The sequence below is a fragment of the Suricata suricatta genome, chromosome 3, assembly GCF_006229205.1.
Source record: "Suricata suricatta isolate VVHF042 chromosome 3, meerkat_22Aug2017_6uvM2_HiC, whole genome shotgun sequence".
Classification (NCBI taxonomy): Eukaryota; Metazoa; Chordata; class Mammalia; order Carnivora; family Herpestidae; genus Suricata; species Suricata suricatta.
The window spans coordinates 68205887-68228070 of record NC_043702.1 but is presented as its reverse complement, the minus strand read 5'-3'; positions in this window follow the sequence as shown (position 1 = coordinate 68228070).

The following is a 22184-nucleotide window of genomic DNA, read 5'->3' as shown; positions in this document are numbered from 1 at the left end:
GGACCCTCCACCTATTAACAGTAGAATACACATTCATTTCAAGTGTACATGGAACATTCACCAAGACGGGCCACACCTGGGCCATAAAACAAATCTCAAAAAAATGAAAAGAATTATACCAAGTATATTCTCTGACCTTAAAAGAATTTAATTAGAAGCCAATAACAGAAAGCTATCTAGAAACCCCCAAATACTTGGAAATTACACTACATGCTTCTACACAACTCCTAGGCCAAAGAAAAAGACACAGAGAAAATTTGAAAATATTTTGAATTGAATGAAAATGAAACCAAAACATGTCAGAATCTGTGGGAGGCTGCTATAACAAATATTTTATGAGTTGCCACCAGAGCCAAGCTCTATTTTGAATAGCGGCAATATACCGGTCTGGTAAAACAATGATTTGGGGAGACTGCAGTAATTTTGTCAAAAGCTACTGGTAGCATCAGGGAAGATGAGGACTGAAATTTGGTCAGTGGACTTGGTAGCACGGAGGCCAGTGGTTACCTGAACAGGAGCAGTTCATGTAGAGCAGCGGCGGCAAACACCTGGCTGGGAGAAATGGGCTGAGAGGAATCTGCTGAGCTGAATACTAATTCAAAGCACTTTTCTGCAGAAAGGGGTCAGAGAAAGGATGGTAGGCAGTAAGGGAAATGGAGTAAAGAGAAAGGTTTGTTCTTATGTTGTTGTTTTGTCTTTTACTTTTTTTTTTTTTAAGAGAGAGAGCATGTGTGAGCAGAGGAGGGGCAGAGGTACAGAGAGAGAAATAATCTTAAGCAGACCTTACCTTCAATGTGGAGCCCAAGGCGGGGCTCAATCGCAGCACTCTGGGATCAGGAGCTGAGCCGAAATCAAGAGTCAGGTGTTCACCTGACTGAGTCAACCAAGTGCCCATGGTTTGTCCTTTAAAAGAGAACTAACACTATGTTTGCCTTCTGATGCGCACAATCTAACAGACAGCTAATAATTGATGATATAGGATAGAGACAGAAGTCATGCTGGACTAACACCCTCCCCCATTGAGAGAGGAGAAGGTTATTATACAAAAGCACATATTAAGGAAAATCTTAGCCCAGAATTCACAGGCCTGCAGCGAGAAGTACAACAAATAATGCATGAAGAATAGTTGTTTCCAGCATGTAGAAAATGCTCAACAAATGTTAGCCATTACTGCTACTTATTATTGGTGGTGTTGTTGCTGTTGTTGTTTTTATTATCAATTTTTCTTCGTCTCGTTTTCCTCATCTATCAAAAGAAGCTGGCAGGGGCGCCTAGGTGGCTCAGTCAGTTGAGTCTCCGGCTTCCGCTCAGGTCAGATCTCACGTTTGTGGGTTCGAGCCCCGCGTCAGGCTCTGTGCTGACAGCTAGCTCAGAGCCTGGAGCCTGCTTCCGGTTCTGTGTCTCCCTCTCTCTCTGACCCTCCCCCTCTCATACTCTGTCTCTCTCTGTATCAAAAATAAACAAAACATTAAAAAAATTTTTTTTTCAAAAGAAGCTGGCATATTTTCCTAAAGGGCTCCCCAGTTCTAACAGGCTGTGAGATTAAACTACTCAAGAAGCTGCGCATGATGTCGGAAGAGGACCTAATCATCACCACGAGATCACATGTGCTCACTGGGTAATATTTAAAATGAAACACACACCTCAATAGATACAACCATATGTGAAAACTTAATGCTGTGCACACGGAAGAATCGTAATGCTGCCGGGTCTGTTGCTGCAGTAGGAAAACAACGAAGGAAAAATTCCCCTAACACCTGAGTCTCTAAGACTCTCCAAAAGCAATTGAGTCGTGCAACTTCCATTGTGGACTGGGTTGCTATGTAAACTGTGCTCCAGAAGGCATTTAAAGACTTAGCACAAGTGGCTCGAGGTTTAATCTTTTAATTCCATTGCTCTGTAAGTTCCTTGTAGGTTCAGTGAACAAGGAATTTAGACATAATATTAGAAACCCATTTTCAGGAAAGGGCTTAGGCATGGAAAAAAATGTGCTGCATTTTAGTACACAAAAGACACCACAGACTAATCTCTAGATTTACTTGGTCTAAGGGTAATTCTCGTGCAGGAGTCCTACTGAAAAGGCTCCTGCTTACACAGTAAATTGTCTGCAGTGCACTTCTTTCCTGCACCATCAACCCTCCTCTCCCAGCACCTCCAAAGGCCTCCTTTATTAAAGGGCTTGTGTAGATGGAATATGTTCACAAACATGGCAATTTGGGTCATTTGCTCCCTGATGAAAGCCCCAATTCACTGTGAAACATTATGTGCCACTTATGGACTTGGGGACATTTGCACTTTAGAACAGTAGAAACAGTCACATGACCACATTATCAAACACAATGTGGATGTGGATGCTCAGACCACTTGTCACCTAGCCGAGCAGAATGTATAACATGGAGAAAGAGTGTCAGGAAAAACAAGTCACAATTTATCCAGCCTGAAAATCCAGGGCTAGTTTACATATATCAGATTTCATTTCATTTGTTATGAGTCAGTTGAGGGCAAGACACGTTTTATATTTGAGCTTCAAGGAAGTGCTGAGTTTGCTCTTCTCACTCTCTCCCTCCTCCCCTTGGGAACTTGATGAGTTACACAATAGTGATAGTCCTTGACATTTTTCTGAAATCACTTACTAGAATTTTTTTCTTTTGGTTTTTAATTTCTTGTTACATTAACTATTTAGTAACTCTAGACAACTGGACAAGGATTCATGTGGCTGGGAAGCCATGAGTTAAGTCACCAGGACAGAGGAGGTTGCGGTGAGCATGCAGCTAACACACGTGTCCCAAATTTCTTATTTGGACAAAGAAGGTAATTACCTCTACTTACATTTTTCTATCTGGAACATCCAGACAATGATAATCCCTTAAAAGGAATGTTGCAAGAATTAGCAAACTACTCTAAAATCCCTTAGCCCTTCTAGACAACAAATTCCACCCTATTATTTTACATTATCGTAAATTCTAGGTTTTATTTTGAAAATGTCACTGTTGGGGTCTTTTATTCTTTACCCTCTGGTTTTAGGTATCTAGGAATTTAAGAAACAAAAACAAAAGGAAAACTCATCTGAGGTTTCAGTCACAGAGAAAAGCAAAAGAAAAGCATTTTAGATGTAGTAAAGCAGTTTTACTATGAGTGTCATCAAGGTAGAAATGAGAGAGGCAAATTGTGGCATGTTTTATCACTTCAAGATAATTAAGCCAATTTTCACTGATGCTTATAAAAGTTTGACACTGAAACAAGAAAACTCTTTTAAAGTCAAGTTTTCTACTAGAACCTTTACTATATGTATTCCGCAATGACAAGAATGGGGTTTTCATCTCCTTCTTCCCACCTTAGCTTGGACCTGAATAATCTTGGTGACTACATGCATTCAGGTTTCCAGATATAGCAAATAAACATACAGGACACCCAGCTAAACTAGAACGTCAGGTAAATAAATAATTTTTAGTATAGGTGTGTCCCATGTAATATTTGGGACATACTTGTACTAAAAAATCATTCTGGTTTATGTGAAATTCAAATTTCACCAGGCAACTTCTATTTTAGCTGCCCAACTTGAGTATGCTGGGGTTTTTTTTAATGTTTATTTATTTTGAAAGAGAGAGAGAATGAGTGGGGGCAAGGGTCAGAGGGAGAAAGAGAGAGAGAGAGAGAAAGAGAGAGAGAGAGAATTCCAAGCAGGTTCTGAGCTGTCAGCACAGAACCCGATGTGGGGCCTGATCCCATGAACTGTGAGATCATGACCTGAGCAATATCAAGACCTGAGCTTAACCAACTGAGCCACCCAGGCGCCCCATGCTGGGATTTTCTAACTGACCTATGGGAGAGAAGGGTCATCAGGGTTTGCCAGAGTTGAGGAGAGTAGGGCTGGACGTCCCTTCTGAGAAACAGGAGTCACTGCACCTAAAGGCTATAGTTGCCCTTGGAGAAACCTGACTTGGTATCAATATACAAGACGGGAGAGTTGTGGGTAGTGGGGCAGTGGAGGGAAGGAGGGAAGCAGAAAAGATGGAGCTTTGCTCATCTCTTGCTCATGGTCAGGTATGTGACCTCACACAGGATCAATGCTGGAATCTGGGGAGTAGTGGCCCAGGGACTTGCCTGGGAATTCTGGCCTTGAACAGCAGAACCAATTTCAGACCTTAGCTTCTGTGCTGATTCTCATAGAGGTGGAGAGCTTTTAGCTATTGCAGCTACATGGAGCTAGGTCAGGAGGAAAGGGATGACGCACAAATATTCTCACATTGTAAATTTCAGGGAGGATTTTTACTATGCTCATATCATGTGTGATATTTCACCAGTAAAAAAAAAAAAAAAAAAAAAAAAGGTTAAAAGCACTGGCTTTCCAATCAAACTGACCCAGTTTTGCATCTTGACTACATCTTCCAACTGTGAGACTCTGAGTTGTATGAACTCCCTGAACTCAAGTCCTTCATTTGTAAAATAAAGGTCGTAACACTACTTCATAGGGATGTGGGGAGGAGTAAATAAGTAATCCCTAAAATTTTTAATATCGTGTCCACCACAGTAAATAGTACCTATGTGTTATTATAAATTTCTAAGAGGGTCAAATTTTAAGTCTGAACTGATTATTACACAAGAAGCTTGTTCTAGTATTGGATTTAATGATATTCATTGACAATCTCTAATGAAAAATCCAAAGCAAGTGTTTGTTAGACTGGCCCTTCATCATTATCATCCTATTAGGGAAAAAAAAAAAAAACAACAACAACCAAACGCTCAAGTCCAATGATTACACTTTCTGTTATTTAAGCTACAACCCCCTAATTAATAACAAGAAAAACCTTCTCTAATGAATGAGCTCTAAATGAAGAAAATCCTTCAACTCAATATAGGCATTTGTATTGATCAAAATGAGCTCTTTCATTGATTCTTCAGTAACATTATGTCCGACATAAATACTGCCTGCTCATCATATTACCATGAGATTTTTGACATCTCTTGGGTTTCAGAAATCAGCACATGTAGAGCGGGTCACACTGAAGCGTCATCTGCAGGGCTTTTTAAAAAAGCAAAAACAAAAACAAATGAGAAAAGGTACCCCTCCCAGACCGATTTAGATATGTGAACATGAGTATGTTTTAGGAACTGTCTGATTTTAACAAGAAGCCAGTTTGAAAATATTGGGTAGAGGAAAGAACATACACTTTTGAGTCTTCTCAAGTTGACTTGAAACCTGGGGCTCTGTATTAGTTAGCTATGATACCTTGTACAATTGACTGATTTCTCACATCAGTTCCAGGGATCCATGGAGTTCTTACAAAAATGGAAGTTACTATTCTAGAGTTTTTGTAGAGAAGGTGGTCTCCTGTAGACATCACCAGCCAACCAGAGCATTCCTTTCTTTCCATCTAAAGAGACTGACAACTTACAGAGTAATAATTCCAAATTTTTCCTGTATTTTTTCTTCCTTGATTTTTTTTATTGCATGCTTGGAATCTGGTTCCTACTGAAAAACGATTTCATAGTTGTATTAAAGTCGTTTTTCGCATTGCTTTGTTATCTTGGCATTTTCCAGAGCCATTTCTAAAGTCTGGACGTGAAGTGGTACAAACTTTTATTTAAAGAAACTTAAATTGGTTTCACCACACTATCGTTATTATTTCTCTATGCTTCCTGCCTTTGGTCTTATAGCCGAAGAATTTGTCCTGCTGTGCACTGCTTACCAAAGAGCTTGCACTTTCTCTCTTAAGCTCCAATTTCCAAAATTTAGAAGTTGATTCTAATACTTATTATCTTATTTTATTGTAGTCCCTCTTGCTAAAATTGCTATCTAATACAAGTTTGTTTTAAATTTTTAATCAATTTTGATATCAGAATATTTTTGCAGGGGGGCCTGGATGGCTTAGTCAGTTAAGTGTCCAACTTCAGTTCAGGTCATGATCTCACTGCCTGTCAGTTCAAGCCCTGAGTCAGGCTCTGGGCCAACAGCTCAGAGTCAGGAGCCCGCTTCGGATTCTCTGTCTCCTTCTCCCTCTGCCCCTCTCCTGCTCATGCTCTGTTCCTCTCTCTCTCAAAAATAAGCAAACATTAAAAAAAATTTTTTTAAGAATATTTTTGCAATTCTTTGTACATTCCTTGAGGATCTGGTGCCAAATAAAGGTGTCACATGGTTAGGGTTAGAAATCCAATTTCCAACTGTCTTAGAGATAAATGGATGTAAAGGTTGTGAGGAGAATTCATATTCAAAATACTTAAGAAACCAGCTCGTAATATAAAAATAATAAAATTAAAAAGAAAATCCCCTCTTATTTTTTCAAATGTAGCCATATTTACAGTAAAGCTAATTTTTTAGGAAGAGACTAATTTTGAGAAAGAGAGAGAATCCCAAGCAGGCTCTGTGGTGTCATCAAGGAACCCTACATGGGGCTCAAATTCACAAATTGAGTGTGAAATCACAAACTGAGTCAAAACCAAGAGCTGTACACTTAACCAACTGAGCCACCCAGGCACCCTGAGATTTTTTCTTAATATTAAAGCTATTGTCCATGGGGCTGAGTCTCACAGCCTCAAATTTTCACATTTTAATAATATTTTTAAAATACTTCGATAAGAAACAGTTAATATTTCACTAATTATTGTTGTAACTTTAATACCTTGATTTCTAAGCTTTCCAAAAAGTTGTCTCATTTTGGTAGATAAAAGTTTTGCAATAACTAAGAACATAATTACAGATTATCATGATTCGTTCATTTCAAATTCACTTTTTAAAAATTCCATTAAACATCTGTACTTGCTCGGTTTTTTATTTTAAATAAAGTTTTTAGTTTGGAATAATTTTTTAGTGTTTTTATTTATTTTTGAAAGAGAGAACAAGCAGGAGAGGAACAGAAATAGAGGGAGGCAGAGGATTTGAAGTGGGCTCCATTCCGAGAGTGGAGAGTCCCATGTGGGACATGAACACACAAACCGTAAGATCATGACCTGAGCTGATGTTGGGCTCTTAACCCACTGAACCACCCAGGAGTCCTGGAATAATTTTTGATTTGCAGGATAGTTGCAAAGTGTGTACAGATCTCATATAACCTTCCCCCAGTTTCCCTTAATGTTAACATCTTATATAATCATGTTCTGTTTGTCAAAAACAAAAAAATTAAAATAAAATACTATTTACCAAACTATAGACTTTATTTGGATTTCACCAGTACAACTTGAGTCCCCTTTCTCTACCAATTCCACATTTCTCCATAAAGGTAACTATAATTACCAGTTCCATTTGTGTGCATATTAGCATATTATATACATATAGAAAGACCTAGAGAAATATAGTTTTGCTCTGGGGTTGTGCTGGACTTTCTTTTTCACAGAAAGGTTATTGAATTGTTCAAGTATCCTTCACTCAAAGACACATCGTCCAGAAGCAAATGGGTTTTATTTGTTATCTGTCCCCCAGAGGCCTTAGAGGTGAGAAGTTTCACTGTCTATACCCAGCAACTTAAGGCTCTTGTTTCACATGAAAGAGGGTACAAGAAAATTAGCAGTGTTTCACAGCTGGTAACCAATCACATCCTGCAAATTGATGCCCCTGAGGGGGCTCTCGCCAGTTTCCTTCCCTTCCCCCAGTTTTTCTCATGAGCTCCTAGAGGAGACTTGTGGGAAAGACCTTCAAAGTGAGCGTGAACTCCCCTTATGTCTGGGCCTTCCAGGTATTTTAAATTGATATGCCGTCCTACATTTGCCTTTAGGAATTTATAAAAATTATAGCTAATTTTTTCTTATTCATTTCAATGGTGGCTACTTCTTCCTCCCACGTTCTGCCAAAGGTGAAGTAATTCATGTGTATTCATGTGTGCTGCCTCTGAGACTTTAGCCTTGTGATAGCTTCTAGAAAAATTATGATTGAATGATCATTTGACCTTTTTAGGCTTTTATTCATTGCTAGCCAGGAAGTGAGATTTTCTTATGACTTTTACATTTTAAATGTAAAATTGAGAATTGGGTACAACGTTTATATACATATTATTCTTTTTAACTGTGACATTGAATTCTAGAATAGGATGTGTCATGGTCCAAATGAGTTTATCCAAAATGGTTCAAATAAAGAGACTTTAATGAAGGACTACTCCCAGAGGTGTGGACAGGTTTAGTGAAACAGGCAAGGTTTCTCAGGATTCCAGTATTTATATTCCTAGATGTATGTGGAAACAGGGACATCATAAACATAAAACAAGTGAGCCTGCTGTTGACTGAATTTCTTTTATATAAAAGCAGTCTTATTAGTCAGGATTCTCTAGAGAAACAGAACCAATAGTATGTGTGCACATATAGAGAGATTTACTATAAAGGATCAGCTCATGCAGTTATGGAGGCTGACAAATCCCTAGATCTGCTGGGTGAGTCTTCAGGTTGGAGTCGTCTTATACTTTTGTTCCAGTCTGAATCCAAGGGCCTGAGAACTTGGAGAACCAGTAGTGTAGTTCCAGTCCAAAGCCTGGCAAACTTGAGACCCAGAAAGAACAACGTTTCAGCTAGAGTATAGAGACAGAATGAAAGCCAGTATTCCAGTTTGAAGGCCGATAGGCAGGGAGAATTCTCTCTTGCTTGGAAATTAGCCTATTTATTCTTTTCAAGCCTTCCACTGAGTGGATGGAGCCCACTCGTATCAGGAGAGCAGTTTGTTTTACTCAGTCTACTGATTTAAATGTTAATCTCCTCTAAAAAACATCCTTACAGAAATACCCAGAATGTTTGACCAAATATCTGGGCGCCCTATGGACCAGTCCAGTTGAAACATACAATTAACTATCACGACAAGGAAAGGCCGGCTGCTCATTTTAATTCATGAGGCACTTTATCTTTGAGAACTGTTATTCTTTCCAATCCAAGAGCTAGTGATGACATCGTATTTGGGTAATATGTGCATGTGTGCATACCAGGGCATGTGCATGTAATATATAACATATATGGACACATACACAGCTACAGTTTTTTTACAGGAAACACAAGACCTCTGCATCAGAGAACAAACCATTTATCATTCACTGAGCGTCTCAGCCAAGAGCTTCAATCCCCATGGAGCAATTCAGTGAGGGACTGATATCACCCTGCACTTGCAGTGGAATTTCACCACAGGAAAGGAACCATTAAATTATGAAACTCAGAGCTTTTATAAGTTGCTCACACATTTGTTCATTTTCCTCTCCAGAAAGGAGCAAGATCTTTACTGTGGAATGTAAACAAATCTTCTCTGGAGAGGCGCCAAAAAGGTCTCTACCTTTTCTTCACTATCCTGGAGTTCAAAAAAAAAATATATGATGCCAAGAAAAGTCTTTAAAAAATGGTGCCAGTGGAGCTAAGTCGATAATTTCTCCAGAGCAATATACTGTCTGTAACTTCCAAGGCATGTTTGCCTTTCAAACTTTAAATGCAATGATGTTTCCTGATTTCCTCAGAGTGATTATTAATTATGAAGATTTCAGTTCAGTTGGCAAAATAATCATCTGTAAGATGCTAGAGATCTTTATAAAAATCATAAATAAAGATTTTTTTTCTTCAATTAGTTTTCCTAATCCTTTTCCCCACTGATGAGCAATGCATGTGGATGCCCATTAGAGGTTCATCTTATTTCTTTCACTAGCTTAGCTGAGAGCTGGGTTAGCAGGACTCAGCCAGCAGAAGGATAGCATAGCTTTTGGTTGATGTCAACATTCTTGGTAGGCAAGGCTGTTCCCAGGGTCCAATATGCACACTCTTTTGGGCCTTTTGTGCCAAGAGGTTCCCTGAAAGATATATTTACTACAACGGAGGAAACTTAGATGTTCCCAAAAATAGGTACTATGGTGCGGAGGTAGGACTCATTTTTGTTCTTAGAGTGCTCTTTGACTGCCAGCCAAGGCAGACCCTTCTTTGCTGGGATCTTATCCATGGTAGATACAGAATATATATGCCATGAATGTTCTGGGGAATTATTGAGGGGTCAGGGTTGCATGTTTCTGCTACTTCTTTGTTTTTAAGGTTTTTTCTCCCCATGAACACAGTTTTTTATCTGCTCTGTGCATTGCTAGTTGTATATAACTAAGACAACTTGGCATGACAGTAAACAGTATAGATCTGTATATTTTGAATGTCAAAGTAAGTTTTTTCTTTGTTTTTCCCAGTACCTTTTCCTGGGAGGCATTTCCTTGTGATCAGTGAGCCCATATTCTTTCTCTTCAGGCTGAAACTGCTTCATTCTACTTACCCTAAATTGAAGTAATAAAATTGTTGTTCCTGCTGATATTCTCATTGAAAGACTTTGTCATTTAGTTTTCATCAGTTTCTAGAAGTTTCCATGAGTGAGAATTCATCCTTTTGATTGTCTAGTTTTGTGGGGTATGATTTTTTTAAGTATAAAGTTTTTCTTCTTTCTGATTATAATTAATGGCTATCTATCTAAATGTGCTAGAAATAACTGAAACAAAACTCCCTGTATCATATCTCAGACTTAATATTCTCCTAACAGAAAATATACGTAAAATGCTAATGTACTCACCGAGCAGGTGGTGGTTGATAGCATTAAAAGAAGTATTGTGATAATCATGTCTGCCCAGTAGAAAAGAGGAAGGCCCACTTTTTATTTTATATCCCAAAGTGGAAGCTCTTTTTTCTGTGAAAAGGAAAGGGTTTTTACAATTTTTCCACAGTGGCAGCCAGAGCAAAGGGACTAACTTAAGTTTAGAGCCTGAAGGCAACTTGCCCAGGACCACAGAAATCTCAGCACAGCAGAACAGATGTTGCCAAAGACAGACTCTCTCAAACAGAGATGCTAGACCTGGGTCCCAGCAGCATATGCACAGACACATTTGCAGAATAGTTGAAGAAAGAATAGCCCTTTTAACAGTAATCTTCAGTTTCAGGAAGTCCATGGAATAATAATATTCCTCTTGGTTCCTAACACCTAGTACAGTGGCTAGGACATGAAGGGACTTAACAAGTGTCAGCTGAATGAAAGAATGAATGACTGAATGGATGAATGAACCTTAACATATGGCCCAAGAGTGGCTGGCTTCTCAAGAGAGATTATTCCAAATTCCTTACCTTTTTTAGGCTACATGTTTGGTAGCCTCATTCTTAGTGTTAAAATAAACTTCACCACTCACTTACTCTTCCAGGAACAAGTAACCCGTCATCGATCCCTCATTACTAGCCCAGGATCATGGTAGAAAGATCTTGGATCGATAGTATTGCTCTAGGAAGGCCATAGAGAATACTGGAGGACCAATTGGTTGAGGTGAGTTAGCACAACTAAGTGACTCATGACTAAGGCTGTAGGAACATTCTGGACTTTGACTAAACTTCTACTGCTATAGTTGAGCCATTCTGAAATTAAAATGTTGGCCTTGGCAGTAAGGAGTAAGGCCCCCTCCCACAAGGAGTATATGTATATGTGTGGATAGGTAGTTGAGACATAATTGTTGCTATCATTCCCATTGACTTGCAAGCCATACCACTCTTGAGTACTTGGTATGCTCCCTCATCTTCCTGAAGGCACTGGTTCCTCCTACTTTAAGTTTTTTATTGAGTGCTACCTAGGTGCCAGGCACTGTTCTATGCTGTTTCTAAGGGGTTTGCAATCTTGTGTAGTGGGAAATATAAGATAATATCAGTTAATGACAAATTCCATGAAGAAAATTTAGAAAGGATAGAGAATAACAAGTGGAATAACAATAAGGAATAACATTAAATAAGGTGGTTAGAGAAACCTCCTTAAGCTGGTGACATTAGGATTCAGATCTGAACGGTAAGGAGACATCCATGGAAATGCATCCACAGTAAGAGTTTAGGTAGCACCAGGGCCTGATATGGAAACAGTCTTCTAAAATGCCTTTGACTGCACTCCTCTCCTCTGCATGCACGCAGCACCCAGCACCGAGCACCATCAATGCTCCCTTCCTCCCATGGGAACCCAGGTTCTCTTTCAGTGTAATATCCACTGCCCCTAAATCTAGATCTTCCAAATCACGTCTTGGAAGTTGGGTTTTTCACTAAAACATAGCCTTATTCCTATCTAGAAGGATGTTGTGCTATGTATTTAACTACTGTCTCTCAGATTCAAATCCATTCTTCTGCATTCTTCTCTGGGATGCTGGGACTCTGATTCAGAAAAACACTTCCCCCAAACAACTTTGCCACCTGGTTCTGCCAACAGGAGGCACTAAGCAAGTGGATTGCAACCATCATCCTGTGTCAGAATATCCTGGGAACATTTGCAAACTAGAGATGACTGGGCCCATACCTTGAAAATAGTTTTCAGTGGCGCCTGAGTGGCTCAGTCAGTTAAGTGTCTGGCTTCCGGCTTCGGCTCAGGTCATGATCTCACAGTTTGTGAGTTCAAACCCCACATTGGGCTCTGTGCTGACAGCTCAGAGCCTGGAGCCTGCTTCCGATTCTGTGTCTCCTTCTCTCTCTGACCCACCCCTGCTTGTGCTGTCTCTCTCTGTCTCTCAAAAATAAATAAAAAATATTTAAAAAAAAAGAAAATAGTTTTCAAGTGGTTTGGGAGCCTAGATATCAGTATTTAACATCTTTTACTGGTCATTCTAACACCCCAACAGGTGTCAGATCCACTGCACCAGAGGGAGATTGGAAAGCAAGAGAAAGGAGAAAGGGACTTCCTTCATTCTATTTGTTTGATGTTCCTGATGACATGGCCCCAACACTGGCACTTGGCCTTGGCAGCATCCATGGTTTCAACGTCCAGCCAGGCAACTACACATTGAAGATGAGGCATCCCCTCTCAGGAGGGCAGCCACAGCCACAGCCACAGCACAACATCCAGTTAGTTGTGAGCATTAATGGTTCCCATGGGGGTTCTGTGTTAGCTTTTCCACCTTTAACACTCTTTTAACAAATAATCTTCTCAAAGAAGCAACACCAATTACTGCTCCTACATTCTAGGGATATAAAGCCTTATCTGCCTCTGTCCTTCCCTTGGCCTTTCTCAGCCCACCTCATTTTTATAGCATTTAACCCACCAGTTTCTCCAGCAGTGATAGAAGTCACTTACAACATGGGGCAGGTCTGCTTAGGTTGCTTCCACTTGGATTCTTGGAGAATCTAGTCCTTTCCTCATTATATGGGGACTAGAAATTACTAAGAATAGATAAACAGATAGCAAATAGGAGTATTGATCCAGAAGAGAGAAAATTGCTGAGAGCTAAGTGGTCAGAGAAGGCTTCATGAAATGGAAACTTCAACTGAGTCTTGTAGGGGTAAGTGGTGTTGATAGGCAGGAAAAGAGCATTCCAGACCACGGGGAAATAGAGGGGGGAGGTTTTGAACAAAAGCAGTATGAAAATGTTGTCTTCTGAGGACAATCAGCACATCAGTCTGATAGATATATGTGTGGGGTGAGAAAAGGAGGGATAGTATATTTAGAGTAGGAAAGGTTAAGAGTGTGCAGCTCAAAAAGGGCTCCAAATGTCAAGCTGAAAGGTGAGACTTTATTCTGTGAACAAGCATATGAAATTTTCAGGTGAGTTCCACAGCTAAACCAACACTCTTAACGAAAACAATAGGATATGGCTAATGCAATCAGTAAAAAACAATCCAAACATCTTACCAAAGCCTCCAAGACTCTACCAGATCTGCCTACTTCCTCAAAGTCATCTTTCCATAAGGAAGACTGTCAATTGGGACCCTTCTTCCATGGAATTTTCAACAGCCTTGAGACAAATCCTTTCCTGATCAGAATGGGATATTGATTCTGGATCAGGTATCACAGTGTTCACCACGCACATCAGCTTCTGGTTAGTGTTTACCTTGAGCTGGGGGAAAAAGGGATGGAGGGGTGTGAAACATTAGTTGGATATTTTTTTAAAGAAAGAAAAGACTAGAAAGTGATCTGGAGCAAATAAGGCAAACTACTAACATCTTTCAGATTTACTGATTAACTCATTGGAGTCCATTGTATTATTTTCTCTGTTTTTCAATATACTTGTATACTTGAAATATTTTATATTTATAAATATTTCAGTGTTCAGTCAAACACATTTTGATCAAATAACTAAGTAGAAACTATTAGTAACTAAGCAAAATGATTCACCTTTATAATCAATAGCACAACTATTTATCAGAAATTAATATTCTTCCCAATTTCACTTTTTTTAATGGATATATCAGAAAATCACAATAATTATTTCTAACTTTGAGTTCCCTATAACTGGCACATCTTTCCCCACAAATGTGCCATGGTCTTCTGGATAGAGCTGTTTACCTGGAGAGAAAAAGAGCTGTTACAGGCTGAATGTTGGGGTTTCTCAAAGATTCATATGTTGAAGCCCTGACCCCAATGAGGGACCACTGAGAGGTAAGTAGGTTTAATGAGGTCATGATGGTGGGGACACCATGATGGAATTAGTGCCCTCAGAAGAAGAGGAAGATAGAGAGTTCTCTCTCTCTCTTTCCCCCTCTCCCCCATGTGAGCACGAAGAAGAGGTCACCCATGCGCAAGAAAGAGGCAGCCATCTGCCAGCCAGGAAGCAGGCCCTCACCAAGAACACATCTGCCAACACCTTGATTTGGAGCTTGCCTGTCTCTGGAACTGAGAAATAAGGCAGGCAGACTATAGTATGTTGTTGTAGCAGCCCAGGCAGACGAAGAGAAGGGCATTGAGGTACTTCGTTCTTTCTCTCCCTTTAAGACACATGCTGCGGCTTCTGCTCTTTAAAGTTAAAAAATCCTCCTTCCTGCTATCTGCCCTCTGGTTTCCTGCTCTCTTTCTTGCTCTTTCTTGCTCCAGAATGGCCAACAACACTGACTTTTGTTTTCTCAGCTCACTCTTTTATATTGGTAACCAGATATTTTTTGTCATCTTTCTTTGCCAGTTTGTAAATTACACAGTAGGTATGTTGAGTCCCATTATATCCTGCCTACTTGTGAGTTTCTTTGGTAACCACATAATTATCTTGGGGAATAATCTGTAGTTTTAAAAATAGGCTATAAAAATCTGGTATAACAGGTTGTCCTTGAATGTGAGTTAAGGTCCCAGCATTATGAAAGTGTGATATTTGGCACCTGAAGATGCCACCAAGTATTTCATGGACTCATTCTCATTCATCATTGTCAGCTATTTATTGAACACCCAGAGTTCATGATATTGTACAATAGAGCCTAGCACGGGGTCTTCGGCGAAAGACAATAAATACTGTCAGCTTCTAAAGAGAGACTTACAAGGTCCAGTCTCTCAGGGAAAAGCAAAATCTTAAAATATCTTTCTTTCCAAATAAGTCCACAGTGATTGTCCCAAGTATTATAATTATGTTACTAATTTATAAGGATACCACTTTTTTAGTTTGCTTATTTTTTGACAGAAAGAGAACAGGGGAGGGGAAGAGAGAGAGAAAGAGAGAGCATCTCAACCAGGCTCCCCGCTGTCCATGCAGAGCCTGATATGGGGCTCAAACTGGTGAACTACGAGATCATGACCTGAGCCAAAATCAAGAGTCGATCACTTAGCCGCTTAGCCAATTGAGCCACCCAGGTGCTTCTTGAGGATGCCACTTTTAAGTCAAGTGAAATCTCATAAATTCTACCTTGATTTGTATGTGCAATCTGTGTGTTTGGAGGGGGTGGGGAATGTGGTGGGGACAACATGAAAAAAATCTGCCTAAAAAGAAAAACTCAATCAGCAATTGAGAATAAATTAAATTCCACATTTACTTTTAAAGGGCTATTAAACTTTCATTTGAGACTAGTTAGAAATTGGTTAATTCTGCCAGCAGTTAAAGGTTTATCATTTCCATTTGTTTTTTAAAGTTTATCTTTTATTTTGAGAGACAGAGATAGAGAGCACACACACATGTGTGCACATGTAGGGGAGGGGCAGAGAAGGAGAGAGAGAGAGAGAGAGAGAGAGAGAGAGAGAGAGAGAGAGAGAATCCCAAGCAGGCAAACCCTATATGGGGCTTAATCTCATGAACTGTGAGATTATAACCTGAGCCAAAACCAAGAGTCTGACCTATAACAGACTGAGCCATCCCCATATGGGTTAAAGGTTTAAAAGGTTTAAAACCTAAAAGTTTAAAACCTAAAGCCACTTTATTTAATAAGTCTATTTAACATGGGAGATGAGGAAAAGCACCAGGGTTTAAATATCTCCAAGTAGCTTGTAGATTGCTGCGGGGGGGGGGGGGGGGGGGGGGGGGGGGGGGGGGGGGGGGGGGAACAGTGCAGTGCAGGCAAGTAGGCCTTGTTAGGCCATAGGAAGTCTTTTGAATCACTCATTGGGGGGTCAGGCCTAAAATGTGGGCCTCAGCAGGGTGTGGTTTGGCAAGATAGAGGATTCAGTACATTGACAGGCTGGTAATTAGGATGTGGCTGCTGGATGTCTTCAAGCAGCATTGGAGGGTGGAATTGTCCTAGGGTCGTTGAGCCCTAGATGAGCTTGAAATCCTAAAATGCTATATTCTTTGCATTATTTGGAATAATGCAGAAATAACAGCATATCAGAGGTGGAAAGAAATTTGGGAACTGTAGGGTCCAACCTTTTCATTTTGAAATAAAGAGACCAGGGTCTGGAATGGGAACCACCTAACCCATGGTACTCTGGTAATACTGGAGAGTCAGGCCTAGAGGCTAGCTGGTGAGTCCAAGGCCTGTGTTCTTTCCAGTAATGCAGACTAGGAACGGAAGCACGTGCGGTCTTAGCTTCCTGTTCGGAGCACTTCCGGGGGCCAGGGTTAGTATCTTCCTGATTTCTCTCCTAACTGGAAAATGTATGTGCATTAAAGAAATACCTAAAATGGGGGGCGTGGTGGGGGTGGGGGAGGGAATCAGAATTTCTTCTTTAAATCTATCTTCAGGCATCCACCTGGGTAGACTTTCAATCTCATTATGACCCATAACTGGTTGTAATCGAAGTTTATCTTAATGTGGTTATTATAACAGAGTAATATTCTGGTGTGGTGAGATCACCTTAATTCACTGTAAAACATCTGTGTGTGATGTATTGTCTGATGCTCTTGAGTATGAATATTGCTTCTCAAGGTAGAATTCTCAGCATCTCAATTTTCTGTCTGGCTTTTAAATTGTGTCTAATTAAAGGATTTCACATTCCTTCACAATATTGCTTCCTCAAGCAGAAATAAAATGACAGAACCACATTTTGTGTTTTTTTCTTATGAAAGACATTCTGTTAATATTTGGGTGGGTTATTTTGCCTGAAGTGTGTTAATTACATTAATTAGCCTTACTTCAAGAACAGTAGCTAGGAGTTTGTGAAATGAGTCGAAGCTAGATCACTGTCATTCGAAAACCTCCCTTCCCGTTCCCCTACTCCCACCTCATCCCAGCTTTCCCGCTACCAAATCACCAGGATATTGGAAAGCCCTACTCACTTGGAATGGCTCTCATGCGTGTTATTTTTGAGATGAGAACACAGACACTACAGGAATAATATTCAATAATTTTATTAATCTCATAAAGAATGATGAAGCTCACAGAATGAGAGCTCCTCAGGAATCATGGACTCATTATACAGGATTCTAATCTTAATGAGCAAGGCCACATTGTTCTCTTATTTTCTCCCCATCTGTATTCTTAGGGTCACCTACCTAGAAAAGAGAGGAAAAAAATAACCCTCTGTGAGGCGGTAGCACCAAGCAGGCAGGGGACAATGAGCTTTCCACCAACTTTATTGAAGCAGAAAGTACTGTGGGCTAAACTCACTCCCCAGACATCACAATTTTGTGGAAACTAGAAAAGACCACAAAGTTTTTTGTACCCTGGCTGCTGATGGAAAACATTACAAAATCCTGAAAGAACAAAGAACTTGCCGATGTAAACTCTGTCACTGTTTCCGCAGCAGCTATGCCCTATGGACTCTGACAAGGGTCACCTCCTATTAAAGCAGGCAAGGAAAAACAATCGTGATGCCAGGTCTCTATTCAAACTTTGCAAAGGTCGTTGCCCTCATTCCGGCTCTCAATGAAATGCAGAGATTGTATTTTATCCTCTTGCAGATTCAGTGAGGCTGTCTGCCAGGAAGGTGCTTCTCAGGCTTCAATGTACACATGAAATCATTTGCGGATCCTGCTTAAAAATACAGATTCTGATTCAGTAGGTGTGGGGGATGGACCTGAAATTCTGCATCTCTACCAAGATCCCAAAAGCTGATGCTGTTAGTGCGTAGATCTTACCTTGGGTAGCAAGGGTCTAGGACAGTGGCTCTTAAAATGTGTTGATCACAACCACAGTAAGACATATATTTTATGTTATACATTATATTTATACATCTTATGCCATAACTTTATATACTTGAATGTAATATATGTCTGGAAATAAATAAATGTAAAATGGAAACAGCAGCTTCATGGAACAATTCTTACCTTTACTAGCTATGATGTTTTCAAAACTAATTTTATTTCTGGAATTATCCTGGTTTAGTAGGTGGTTACATTAATCTACACATGCGATAAAATTGCATAGATCTATACATACACACACTCAAATAGGTTCATGTACTGCAAAATCTGTAGTGTAATGCAATCTGAATAGCTCTCAACATGGTACCTGTGTCAAGGTATGATGTACTAGCTGTGTGAGATGTCAACATTAAACACGGCAAAGGGTCCATGGGGCCTCTCTGTATATTTCTTTGTAACTTCCTATGAATCTAGTGTATGAGCAGAATGTGAAGAGAAGGGAGGAGACTGGGAAGAGGTTTTCTGAGGGCCTGTTAGGTGGAGGGGGACATAGATAATGTAGCACAGAGTGAGGGGGTAGCCCGCAAGTACAGGGAAAATAAGAAACACTAGCATCCACTGGCAGTCAAAAGTTTTGTCTCTTTACACTTCAGCCTTTCAGAGTGGAGCCCATTAAGAGTTTTGTTTTTGTTTTCATTTGAATGTGTTTTTAAAAATCTGTGGTAATGCAGTGTAAACACAGAGCCCAAGAGGATGTGAAAATGTTCGGAGAGAGAGAATCTATGGGGGCTTTGGGCTTTTCCAGAGTGGGAAATACTTAAATACAGGCAAACCTGGGAGAAGGGGGTCAGGACTTGCCATGATTATTAGCCCCCAATTCAGACTAAAGGAATCCAGGAGGCAATTTTACGTATTTAACTTGTTAGGCATTATAATAGAGCGGCAGTACCATTCCAACCACGGAACTGCGTGGCCTCATTTTTTCTCAGGGTAATAGAAGTCACAAGAAAAATATAGAGGGAGGAAAGGCCTGTAAAGGTAGAATAGATGACGGGTATATCTTAACTTCATCAACTACTACCTTAATGTCACCAAATGCTGAAAATCAGACAATTGTTCCAAATTAATACCTCATTGATCTGCTAAATGTAAGGGTAAACTTGTACCTTTTTCATAAGGCTTCTTTACTTCATTCACTTCTTTTTTGCTAAGATGCATATTCCTTTTCTAATAGATAATTCAGAAACATTATTTTGCTCTTGTAATTCAATTGCAGGTAAATCAGAGATATCTGCAAAGTCTAATTTAGAAGAGAAGAAGGTTTTTTTTTCTGATGGTATAATAATTCATTTCAATTAGTGTGATGAAACAAACTGCAGAGCTATTTTTCACCGAAAATGTTGTGGTGGAGTTCAGGGAAATATTAAAGACATTTCCAGAAGCACAAACAAGCTTACACATGCATTTAGTTGCCCTAAGGAAGAAGAGAAGATTACAAATTATCTCATCATACATATTAGAGTGCTCTGTCCTCTTCAACACTTTAGGTGAAACAGAATCATCCGAGGTTTATTTATAGTCATTCACCGTGTGATCCCAGATCACATCCCATAAACATATCCTTTTACTTGCATTATTTTTCTTTAATGCACTTATCTAAAGAGAAGATAAAATAGAGTCTATTGTGGGTTTTAATAAAAATGTGATAGGTAGAAAAATATCCATAAGAACAGATATTGCTTCCAGGAACTGAATGATATTGAATAAAACAGATGTAATTAAGGGTTACCAAGAAATTTCTGATACAAGCTGAAGGGGATTTCAAATTTTGTAAATAGGAAATGTAGAAAAATCAATCTATGAAAAATAGAGTTTGTTTCCTCTGTGAACCCGCAGATGGGTGCAGCCTGAATGTGTATAGCCAAATGACTTGTAACAAACTAAAGAATGAAGCAGAAGGAAGTTAAGAAGAGCTGTAAAACTAATTGGGGTCTGATATGTTTTGGGCTGCATTTAATTTTCTTGAGGGGAAGAGAGGTCAGGAATGGAATGAAGCCAATGAGAATGGGAATAAGACTCACAGGAAAAAGTGAGAAAGCAAAATGGCCAACACTGAAAAGTCAGTGAATATCCTAGAGACAGGAAATGAACTTTAAACAAAATAGAAGGTAGTATTTCTATCTGTGTTTGAGACTTGTTAAAATTGCCATTTAAAAGGGCAATGTCAATCGCCAGGTGTTACTTGCACAGAACCTAGTTTGGGTATGTATTTAACTTATTAGAAATATCAAGATCATAGATACTTTGCACTGGGCAACAAAATAAATATTTAAACTCACAGCAAAATGCTTGCTATTTACCAAGACTTGCTTCCTATTTCACTGTAATCTCTTTTCTTGAAAGAAAACAGAAAAAAGAAAAAAAAACCAGCTCCCAAAGAAGTCTTCATTATGCTAATGACTATTAGTATAAAACTTTGCCCATAAGTGTGAAATCAAATAAGGTAATTTTCTTCTTTTGTTAAAAAGCTACTGCCAGTCAAAACCCTTTGGGGTTGGTATTTCACATGCAGCATTTTATAAGGGGGGAAACGTGATTGCAAGTTTGGTTGATAATCTTTTGCATCCACTTTCTTAAGCAGTAGCAATGACTGAATAATGCAAATTCTGAATTAGCATCCAAATGCCTTCCAAAGTAAGACTAAAGCAAATAATTGCTACTTTGAATTGCCACATCTAAGGGCATCTTTTGATTTCACAAAGCCTGAGTTTTAAAAATAAATGTTCATGGTCCTATTGAAGGTTAATAATCATTAAAATTAACAACAATTGTTAGGAGGATTATGCTCCTTGAGGAGGCATTCATAATTGTCATGCTTTGGTGCTCCTGTCTTCTCCTGCCTGATGCTGTGAGATTCTGGGAAAGACCATATGATGTAGCAAGATGATGCTGGGGTAACAGACAGTATAAACAGGCTTGTAAAACTCAAACAGGTCGCCAACAGACCGGTGTTGTGCCTAGAGCTTCCAGTAACACTCGCGTTCTCTTTTTTCCCCCCCAAGCATTCTGTTAAGCTTTTCCTCATATATCACTATTGCATGTAAATATTTGGACTGGCCCTTTCTGGCACTATACACCTATGTTATGCTTTTAAAACTGTGACTCGTCCTCTTCCACCCACTTGTGGGAAAGACTGTTTTGCCTACATTTTTTCCCCCAGTCACACGTATTCTGAATTTTTTTTGGCATTGCCGCACGACAGTTTGCTCTAATTTGGCTCTGCGATGGAGTGTTACCAAGGCTTTCTTCCCCCCTCCCTCTAAGTAAAGGAATGAGTTGGAGTGTGTGCTATACTTTGCTGTCTTGGCAAGGGAGCAGGAGGGTCAGAAAGGAACCAGGATGTTCTTTACCCAGGCATGTGGCACTCCTGGCCCTGCTTCCAGAAGCTAAATAGGAAGTTGGAATAGGTTACCACTTCAATGGAATACTGGCCCTGGTGGCATTCATTATAAAGATGTACACCCCAAACTCTCCGTAATGGCTTAAGGGCAGCAATTTGATTGTTGTTGGGACAAAGGGACTTGCCTTGAAGTTGTATTTGTTCCACAAATGTGCTTTTTTACTTTGATTATATGTTTATTTAGAAGAATGGTGGAGTTTGTTGGGGGGAGGGGGAATTAAAGACCTAGGGATCTCCCCTCTCCACCCCACCACTGCAAAATAGATTCCCTCAACCCCAAATTTAACAATGTGTGTTTATAAGGTGCTTGAACTACGACAGTGCAATGAATGTTTACAAACTACGTATTTTTCCCCTTCGATCCCTTGTTAAGCACATGAATGGCAAACAGAAAGAACTTATCTGAAAAATCAGCAGGGTAGCACTAGCTGGAATGTAATTTTACAAAACCTGGCCATCTTTCAACAAGAGTGGGTGGATTTTTAGCGCTACAAATGTTTGTGTATTATGAAGTATTTGCTATGGTGACAAAGCTGGGAGAAACATCCCATTAGCCACAGACGGGCTACAGATTGTTC